General features: G+C 38.9%; 1 non-coding gene across 1 annotated transcript; it reads left to right on the top strand.

Moving 5' to 3' along the window:
- The first annotated feature begins 309 nt into the window (after nt 1–309).
- LOC130937285 (small nucleolar RNA R71) lies at nt 310–417 on the top strand. The gene has a single exon (XR_009068508.1). It is a non-coding gene; the product is annotated as a small nucleolar RNA R71 (small nucleolar RNA).
- Nucleotides 418–10,629: the final 10,212 nt, after the last annotated feature.

The raw sequence follows: 10,629 nt of genomic DNA, 5'->3' as shown, positions 1-10,629 counted from the left end.
TGGTGCATTTTGCATTCCAGACAGACTTTGAGAAATCAAATTGACTTGTTGAGTCAATATCTTATTCTGAGCCAGTATGGCATTCAGAGCATCAATCTCAAGAACTCCTTTCTTCTGACTAGTCCCATTATTCACAGGATTCCTTTCAGAAGTGTACATGAATTGGTTATTTGCAACCATTTCAATCAGCTCTTGAGCTTCTGCAGGCGTCTTCTTCAGATGAAGAGATCCTCCAGCAGAGCTATCCAAAGACATCTTGGATAGTTCAGAGAGACCATCATAGAAAATACCTATGATGCTCCATTCAGAAAGCATGTCTGAAGGACATTTTCTGATTAATTGCTTGTATCTTTCCCAAGCTTCATAGAGGGATTCTCCATCCTTCTGTCTGAAGGTTTGGACTTCCACTCTAAGCTTACTCCATCTTTGTGGTGGAAAGAACTTTGCCAAGAAGGCATTGACTAGCTTTTCCCAAGAGTCCAGGCTTTCTTTAGGTTGAGAATCCAACCATATTCTAGCTCTGTCTCTTACAGCAAAAGGGAATAGCATCAGTCTGTAGACCTCAGGGTTAACCCCATTAGTCTTGACTGTGTCACAAATTTGCAAGAATTCAGCTAAAAACTGATGAGGATCTTCCATTGGAAGTCCATGGAACTTACAATTCTGTTGCATTAGAGAAACTAATTGAGGCTTAAGCTCAAAGTTGTTTGCTCCAATGGCAGGGATAGAGATGCTTCTCCCATAAAAATCAGGAGTAGGTGCAGTAAAGTCACCCAGCACCTTCCTTGCATTGTTGGCATTGTTGTTGTTTTCGGCTGCCATGGGTTCTTCTTCCTTGAAGAATTCGGTCAGGTCCTCTAAAGAGAGTTGTGCTTTGGCTTCTCTTAGCTTTCTCTTCAAGGTCCTTTCGGGTTCAGGGTCAGCTTCAACAAGAATGCCTTTGTCTCTGCTCCTGCTCATATGAAAGAGAAGAGAACAAGAAAATATGGAATCCTCTATGTCACAGTATAGAGATTCCTTGAAATGTCAGAGGAAAATAGAAATAGAAAGAAGAAGGGGAAGAAGAATTCGAACTTTAATTAGATAAGGTTCGAATTGTGCATTTAGAAGGAGTGGTACTCCATAATTAGAAGGATGTGAGAAGGAGGGAAGTGGATTTTCGAAAATTCAATTAAAAGATTTTGAAAACATTTTGAAAATTTGATTGATAATTTTCGAAAATTGAAAGTGGAAGAGAAATCAAGTGATTTTTGAAAAAGATTTTGAAATTAGAAGTCAAAAAGATTTGATTGAAAACTATTTTGAAAAAGATGAGGTTAAAAAGATTTGATTGAAAAGTTATGGTTTTAAAAAGATGTGATTGAGAAGATATGATTTGAAAACAATTTTAGAAGATATGATTTGAAAACAATTTGAAAAGATATGATTTTGAAAATTAATGACTTGCCTAACAAGAAAAGATATGATTCAAACATTAAACCTTTCTCAACAGAAAGGCATCAAATTTGAGATGTTCAATCAAATCATTAATTGTTAGTAAGTATCTTTGAAAAAGGAAAGAAATTGATTTTGAAAACATTTGATTGAAAAGATATGATTTGAAAAAGATTTGATTTAGAAAAACTTGAAAAAAATTGATTTGAAAACAAAATCTTCCCCCTTAGCACCATCCTGGCGTTAAACGCCCAGAATGGTATACATTCTGGCGTTTAACGCCCAAAATGCTACCTTTTTGGGCGTTAAACGCCCAACCAGGTGCCCTGGCTGGCGTTTAAACGCCAGTCTGCCTTCTTCACTGGGCATTTTTGAATGCTCAGCTTTTTCTGTATAATTCCTCTGCAGTGTGTTCTGAATCTTCAATCCCTTATATCATTGACTTGAAAAGACACAAATTAAAAATATTTTTGGATTTTTAATAATCAAAATGCAACAAGAATCAAATAACAATGCATGCAAGACACCAAACTTAGCAGTTTGTGTACTACTGACACTAATGAACTGAAAATGCATATGAGACACACAAAATACTCAAGTCAATAGAATTCAAAGATCAAAACAAGAAATATATGCATGGATTCGAAAAAATGTAACAAAAACATGCATTTGACACCAAACTTAAGATGAGACTCTAAACTCAAACAAGAAATATTTTTGGATTTTATGGTTTTTTTTTGAATTTTTTTGTGTTTTTCGAAAATTAAGTGGAAAAAGGTATCAAAATTCTTAATGAGAATTCCAAGAATCAGTGCAATGCTAGTCTAAGACTCCGGTCCAGGAATTAGACATGGCTTCACAGCCAGCCAAGCTTCCAAAGAAAGCTTCGGTCCAAAACACTAGACATGACCAAAGGTCAGCCAAGCCTTAGCAAATCACTGCTCCAAAAGCAAGATTGATACGAAATCAACAGGCTCTTGTGGTGATAAGTTGAAACCTCGGTCCAATCAGATTAGACATGGCTTCTCAGCCAGCCAGATTTCAACAAATCATCATGAAACTCTAGAATTCATCTTCAAGAATTTCGAAAAAAAAGTACCTAATCTAAGCAACAAGATGAACCGTCAGTTGTCCAGCCTGAACAATCCCGGGCAATAACACCAAAAAAATTTGATGTTGTTGCCGGATCTTGGCACTGATGTTACCAAAGGCTTGCCCAAAACTAGAACAATCCCCGGCAACGGCGCCAAAAACTTGACATGCGAAATTGTGAACTATACTTTTTCACAACTCTCATAATCCCTGGTAATGGCTCCAAAAACTTGGTGCGCTCAATACCATGGCATTACACAACTTCGCACAACTAACCAGCAAGTGCACTGGGTCGTCCAAGTAATAAACCTTACGTGAGTAAGGGTCGATCCCACGGAGATTGTTAGCATTGAAGCAAGCTATGGTCATCTTGTAAATCTTAGTCAGGCAAACTCAGATATATATGGTGATGAACGAAAATAACATAAAAGATAAAGATAGTGATACTTATGTAATTCATTGGTAGGAACTTCAGATAAGCGCATGAAGATGCCTTCCCTTCCGTCTCTCTGCTTTCCTACTGTCTTCATCCAACCCTTCTTACTCCTTTCCATGGCAAGCTCGTATAGGGTCTCACTGTTGTCAGCAGCTACCTCCCATCCGCGCAGTGAAAGCTAATGCACACACTCTGTCACAGTGCTGCCAATCACCGGTTTGGTTCCCTCCCCTACCGAATAGAATAACTCTTTTGCGTCTGTCACTAACGCCCAGTAGGTTACAGGTTTGAAGCACGTCACAGTCATTCAATCATTGAATCCTACTCAGAATACCACAGACAAGGTTAGACCTTCCGGATTCTCTTGAATGCTGCCATCAGTTCTTGCCTATACCACGAAGACTCTGATCTCACGGAATGGCTGGCTCGTTTGTCAGGCGAGCACTCGTTTGTCAGGCGATCAACCATGCATCGTGCAATCAGAAATCCAAGAGATATTCACTAAGCCTCAGATGCTTGTAGAACAAGAATGGTTGTCAGTCACCTTGTTCATGGGTGAGAATGGTGATGGGCGTCAATCATCACCTTCATCATGTTGAAGAACAAGTGATATCTTGGTAAAAGAACAAGTGGAATTGAATGGAAGAACAATAGTAATTGCATTAATACTCGAGGTACAGCAGAGCTCCACACCTTAATCTATGGTGTGTAGAAACTCCACCGTTGAAAATACATAAGAACAAGGTCTAGGCATGGCCGAATGGCCAGCCTCCCAAAGAGGGTTTAATCATCAAAACATGATCAAAAGCTCTCTATACAATAGTAAAAGGTCCTACTTATAAGAAACTAGTAGCCTAGGGTGTACAGAAATGAGTAAATGACATAAAAATCCTCTTCCGAGCCCACTTGGTGTGTGCTTGGGCTGAGCAATGAAGCAATTTCGTGTAGAGACTCTTCTTGGAGTTAAACGCCAGCTTTAGTGCCAGTTTGGGCGTTTAACTCCCATTTGGGTGCCAGTTCCAGCGTTTAACGCTGGGATTTCTTGAGGTGACTTTGAACGCCGGTTTGGGCCATCAAATCTTGGGCAAAGTATGGACTATTATATATTGCTGGAAAGCCCAGGATGTCTACTTTCCAACGCCGTTGAGAGCGCGCCAATTGGGCTTCTGTAGCTCCAGAAAATCCGCTTCGAGTGCAGGGAGGTCAGAATCCAACAGCATCTGCAGTCCTTTTGAGTCTCTGGATCAGATTTTTGCTCAGGTCCCTCAATTTCAGCCAGAAAATACCTGAAATCACAGAAAAACACACAAACTCATAGTAAAGTCCAGAAAAGTGAATTTTCACTAAAAACTAATAAAAATATACTAAAAACTAACTAGATCATACTAAAAACATACTAAAAACAATGCCAAAAAGTATACAAATTATCCGCTCATCAGTACGCGCCATTGGTGCACGTGATTCACTTCATGCAAACTCGTCACTAGCGAATTTACAAGCCTTGTGGGCCCAATCCAACTCATTTCTGATCCTATTTAAGCCAAGGATTGAAGAGGGATGGACATGTGAGCTACCATTAGTCATAGTTTCGTTTTAGAAGTAGTTTCTAGAGAGAGAAGCTCTCACTTCTCTCTAGAAATAGGATTAGGATTAGGTTTAGTTCTTAGATCTAGGTTTTAATTCATGTTCTCTTCTACTTCTACTTCTCAATTCTTTGTTGTTACATTCATCATTCTTCTACTCCTTTGTTGTAATTTCCTTTATGCTGTTCTTATACTTTGTTGTAGATCTACTATTGTTCCTTCCATTTTCTTTCAATTCAATAAGAGGTAATTCATAATAATTGTTCTTCTTTGCTTTTCTATTGTTGATCTCTTGCCTTTGTAGTTAGATCTCTCTTTAATTCGTGCAATTTATGTTGTTTACTTTTATTGCCTTTTATGTGTTTGTTGAAATGCCTCTTCTAGATATAGTATAGATTTTGTTCCTCTTGGCCTAGGGAGAGTAATTAGTGACACTTGAGTTATCTAATTCCTTTGTTGATTGGTAATTGGAGAGATTGCTAATTGGTTCGGAGTGCACTAAAGCTAGTCTTTCCTTGGGAGTTGGCTAGGACTTGTGGCTCAAGTCAATTCATCCACTTGACTTTCCTTTATTTAGTAAGGGTTAACTAAGTGGTAGCAATGAACAATTCTCATCACAATTGAGAAGGATAACTATGATAGGACTTCTAATTTTCATACCTTGCCAAGAGCCTTTTATAGTTGTTAGTTTATTTTCATTGCCATTTATATTCATGCTTCTTATCCAAAACCTCAAAACACATTTCTAACCAATAACAAGACACTTTATTGTAATTCCTAGGGAGAACGACCCGAGGTTTGAATACTTCAGTTTATTAATTTTAGGGGTTTGTTTTAGTGACAAACAATTTTTTGCATGAAAGGATTATTGTTTGGTTTAGAAACTATACTTTACAACGAGATTTTATTAGTGAAATTCTAAACCGTCAATAATCCAATCATCAAAATGGCGCCGTTGCCGGGGAATTGCAATGGTGTTATGTTATTGGTTATTGTACATATGTGAATAGTGTGAATATCTTGTTTTTTTGCTTTGTTTGCAATTTGTAGAATTTTGTTTCTCTTATTTTCTATTAGTTTTTGATTTTTGTTTTCTCTTTTCACCATGAATTCTCATTTTGGCCATGAGTGTGATTACAACTATGTTGTAGGTGATGGGAGCTACAATGAAGATGTGTATCAAGGATGGGACAACCAAAGGTGGGAGGAGCCATATGATCAATCCTCATGGCAACAACCTCCACCAATGCACTATGAAGAAGAGCCATTCTATGATGCATATCAATCCAATGGCTATGGTGAATCTCCTTGTGATTTTTAAGAACCACCACCATATGCCTATGAGTCATATCCTCAACATGACCCTCAACCACACTCACAAGCCTATTTTCAACAAACACCTCCATATGACCATGATCCTTACCCATCATACCAACCTCCTTTTGAACCATATGAGCCATACATGGAACCATAATTCCAAGATTACTACTCCCAAGAACCACCTCAATACACACCACCACCTTACCAAGAAGAACCACCTTCCTATAATGAACCCTTTCTCCAAGACAATGAAACCTCTTATCCACCCCAATCCTCAATGGATGAAATCCTTAGCCTTATACTTCAAGATCAAGGAGAAATGCAAAGGGAGACACTAGAATTTATGGCTACCTTAGCCAAGGTAGTAAGCATTTTAGCATCCCAACTTTTGGACACTCAAGGAACTTCCATGGCTACATGTGGAGAATCTAAAAAGGAACATAGCATGAAAGAGAGATTGGAAATTCCGGTGAAAAAGGGAAAATGCTACTTTGTGTTAGAACAATTGGAGGAGTCTATGATTATTGAAGAAGGGGAAGAAATGGTTGAAGACCTAGGAGATGCGGAACCTCCATGGGAACCTAGAGTTATAGAAAACTCCTCCAAGAAGATTGAAGTTGATATTGAGGAGGAATGTGCACAACCTCCAAGGCATATCCCATATGAAGACTTGGAAGGAGTGAAGCAAGCATTGAGTTTCCTTGGTGATAAAGATCATGCATCCAATCTTCTTGGTGAAGAATCCTTTGAATTTGAAGAACCTTCTCCTAATGAATTTGAAAGTGATATGGACGTAGATTTCTCTCGTCCTCCCATTTATGATTTGAGTGATGGAGAAGAGTGGGATGAAAATGATGAACAAAGGATTGAAAGTGAAGAAGTTTGTGAAAAGGTGGAGGCAATCAAGGAAGAAAATAAGGGAGTGGAGCTTACTAGCACATTGGAAATACCTCTCCCCAAGCCACCACCATCCACTCTCTCATTCAAGTGGGTAAATTCCTTATACTCAAGCTTTATTATTCCCCTTGAATATAGTTTGCTTGAAATGGATGGTCAACTTAGATATATTTGTGGCTTTAAGAGTAAAAAGGAGATGGTTAGTGGTTGGAAATGCCATTCTAGGTTCATCATGGTTGTATGTTCAAAGCTTAATAGCAAAGGTTGGTGTATAACTAGAGTACATGGGTCTAGAAGGATGTTTGGTCACTTTGTTGAGAATTCACCTTGCTCACCACCCACATGGATTAACGATAATCAACTTGGAGATGGGTGTGAAGACAAAATATGGGATCCGGGAACACATGAGGATCAACATTGGGAGCCCATGATTTGTGAAGAACTCCATCAAAGCTTGGAGATATTAATCTTGAATGATGGAGCTTATTGGAAGTCCAAGCATTGGTGGAAGTTCCAAGATGAGTACAAGCACAAGCCACCTTGAGAGAAGCTCCCCATAAGTCCAACTTAAGGACAATAAATAAAAGTGCTAGGTGGGAGACACCCCACCATGGTAAAATTCTTTCATTTTCTCTTTTGTACATATTGGTAGAACTATTTTAATTTCATGTTTTGATTAGTTTCTTGAGTTTACTTAGTATTTTTATCATGTTAAATAAGGTTTTAGGGTGTTTTGGTAGTTGCTTGGAGGTTTAGAATGCTTGGATTGGTGCAAAAATATAGCAAAAATTTTTTGAAAAACAAAGCACCATCCACGCGTACGCGCACTGTACGCGTACGCGTGCATCAAGCGTTTTCAACCATCCACGCGAGCGCACCATGCGTGCGTACGCGTGGATTGAGAAGTTCCACATTCCATACATTTTCCAGAGAGTTGTGCCTGCGCCGCACCAACGTTGTACCTTTGGCACAAACCTATTTGCGCGCTCGCGCACATGACGCGTACGCGCCACTCTCGACGCGTACGCATGGATTTCCTTCCTTCACCACATTTCTTTTCTTCTCCTCTTTCTATTTCTTTCCTTCTTCTTTCTTCCTTCCCTCCTCCTACCCCTCATCCAACACTTCCAAACACCATGGGTAACCATTTAATTTAGTTAGTTAATAAGTTAGTTGGTTAGTTGATTAGTTAGTTTTAGTTTAGTTTTCATTTTATTTTCTTTCTCTTCATCATAAGTGTTGGATTATTGACTTTGTTTACTATAAATTGCTGCCCCTTATTGCCTAAATGCTATTTTAGCATGAATATTTTTAGATAATCTTTGTTGGATTCTATGATTGAGGTTATATTTTGCTACTTGGTTTTGAGTTTTTCATGCTTACCTTTTGAAAAATACCAAGTGATGAGAATTGCCTTCGAGCTTATAACTCTTTTGAATTGCATGTTGTAGCTAGCCATCATGTGATTTGGATCCTTTTCCTTGATTAGGCAACCTCTTGATAGATGATGTTATGCATTTACCTTAATGCATTGTGTTCATGATCATATGCATCCATATGTTTGACTTGAATGCTTTCACGCTTCTTTAATGCTTGTTTTACTTTACAAGTTCACTTAGAGCATCTCAAGCGTACTAGAATGAGTAAAGTGCATGCTTCTTTTGTGACATAACTTTTATGCTAATGTGTGTTCTAAACCGCGCAATTTAGAATTCACACACCTATTTGTCATTAATGTCACACTAATTCACTCACTCAATTCTAGTGATTTACCTCACTCCAACAATGTATGCTTCCTTGCTTTTGTATTGTCTCATCTTATGGTGTTATATTTTTGTTTTTCATGATGAATGCACCACAAGCAATAACGGAAGCGGAAGAAAGAACACGCAGCAATCCGGAGACTCGCCGTACCCCCTTGCTCATCCTTCAATGCACTGAGGACGGTGCAAACTTTTAAGTGTGGGGAGGTCGTCCGACCGGTCGGCGATTTTGGGTGACAAATTCTAATCCCAACACTTTTGCATTTCATTCTAGGATTTTATGGTTTTTACTTGCATTTTCTTATTTTTGCATATATACACAATAAGCTTAGTCAAAATAATGAAATTTTTCAAGATTTCTATCTATAGGGCACCCTAATTGATTTGAGTGAAAATTTTTCATAGAACTTGCTTGAATTATATATATTATGGATTATGTTTTGAGCTAAGAACACAAGCTTGAGAGATTTGAGTCTAATGGTGTGGTTACATCTTATAACCACTTATTTTTCCTTCTTGTGTGCATTATTCTCTTCCTATGATTGTAATCTTTGATTTGTTTGATTCTTTATGTCCATTATTTTTTGTATTCATGCACTTATATTATTGGTGCGCAAAATTGTGATCACTACACAATTTTGCACAACTAACCAGCAAGTGCACTGGGTCGTCCAAGTAATACCTTACGCGAGTAAGGGTCGATCCCACGGAGATTGTTGGTATGAAGCAAGCTATGGTCACCTTGTAAATCTTAGTCAGGCAGACTCAAATGGGTATAGTGATATACGAATAAAGCATAAAGATAAAGATAGAGGTACTTATGTAATTCATTGGTAGGAACTTCAGATAAGCGTATGAAGATGCCTTCCCTTCCGTCTCTCTGCTTTCCTACTGTCTTCATCCAATCCTTCTTACTCCTTTCCATGGCAAGCTCATGTAGGGTTTCACCGTTGTCAGTGGCTACCTCTCATCCTCTCAGTGAAAATGTTCCTATGCTCTGTCACAGCATATGGCTAATCAGCTGTCGGTTCTCGGTCAGGCCGGAATAGAATCCAGTGATTCTTTTGCGTCTGTCACTAACGCCCCGCCTGCTAGGAGTTTGAAGCACGTCACAGTCATTCAATCATTGAATCCTACTCAGAATACCACAGATAAGGTTAGACCTTCCGGATTCTCTTGAATGCCGCCATCAGTTCTCGCCTATACCACGAAGATTCCAGTTAAAGAATCCAAGAGATAAACACTAGAGCCTTGTTTGCTTGTAGAACAGAAGTGGTTGTCAGTCACTTTGTTCATAAGTGAGAATGATGATGAGTGTCACGGATCATCACATTCATCAAGTTGAAGAACAAGTGATATCTTGGACAAAGAACAAGCGGAATTGAATAGAAGAACAATAGTAATTGCATTAATACTCGAGGTACAGCAGAGCTCCACACCTTAATCTATGGTGTGTAGAAACTCCACCGTTGAAAATACATAAGAACAAGGTCTAGGCATGGCCGAATGGCCAGCCTCCCAAAGTGAGTTCAATCATAAAAACATGATCAAAAGCTCCCTAATACAATAGCAAAAGGTCCTACTTATAGAAAACTAGTAGCCTAGGGTGTACAGAGATGAGTAAATGACATAAAAATCCACTTCCGGGCCCACTTGGTGTGTGCTTGGGCTGAGCAATGAAGCAATTTCGTGTAGAGACTCTTCTTGGAGTTAAACGCCAGCTTTTATGCCAGTTTGGGCGTTTAACTCCCATTTAGGTGCCAGTTCCGGCGTTTAACGCTGGAATTTCTGAGGGTGACTTTGAACGCCGGTTTGGGCCATCAAATCTTGGGCAAAGTATGGACTATCATATATTGATGGAAAGCCCAGGATGTCTACTTTCCAACGCCGTTGAGATCGCGCCAATTGGGCTTCTGTAGCTCCAGAAAATCCACTTCGAGTGCAGGGAGGTCAGAATCCAACAGCATCTGCAGTCCTTTTCAGTCTCTGGATCAGATTTTTGCTCAGGTCCCTCAATTTCAGCCAGAAAATACCTGAAATCACAGAAAAATACACAAACTCATAGTAAAGTCCAGGAAAGTGAATTTTAACTAAAAACTAATAA

The sequence above is a fragment of the Arachis stenosperma genome, chromosome 6, assembly GCF_014773155.1.
Source record: "Arachis stenosperma cultivar V10309 chromosome 6, arast.V10309.gnm1.PFL2, whole genome shotgun sequence".
In the NCBI taxonomy this organism is placed as follows: domain Eukaryota; kingdom Viridiplantae; phylum Streptophyta; class Magnoliopsida; order Fabales; family Fabaceae; genus Arachis; species Arachis stenosperma.
This window is presented reverse-complemented; position numbering and strand designations above follow the sequence as displayed.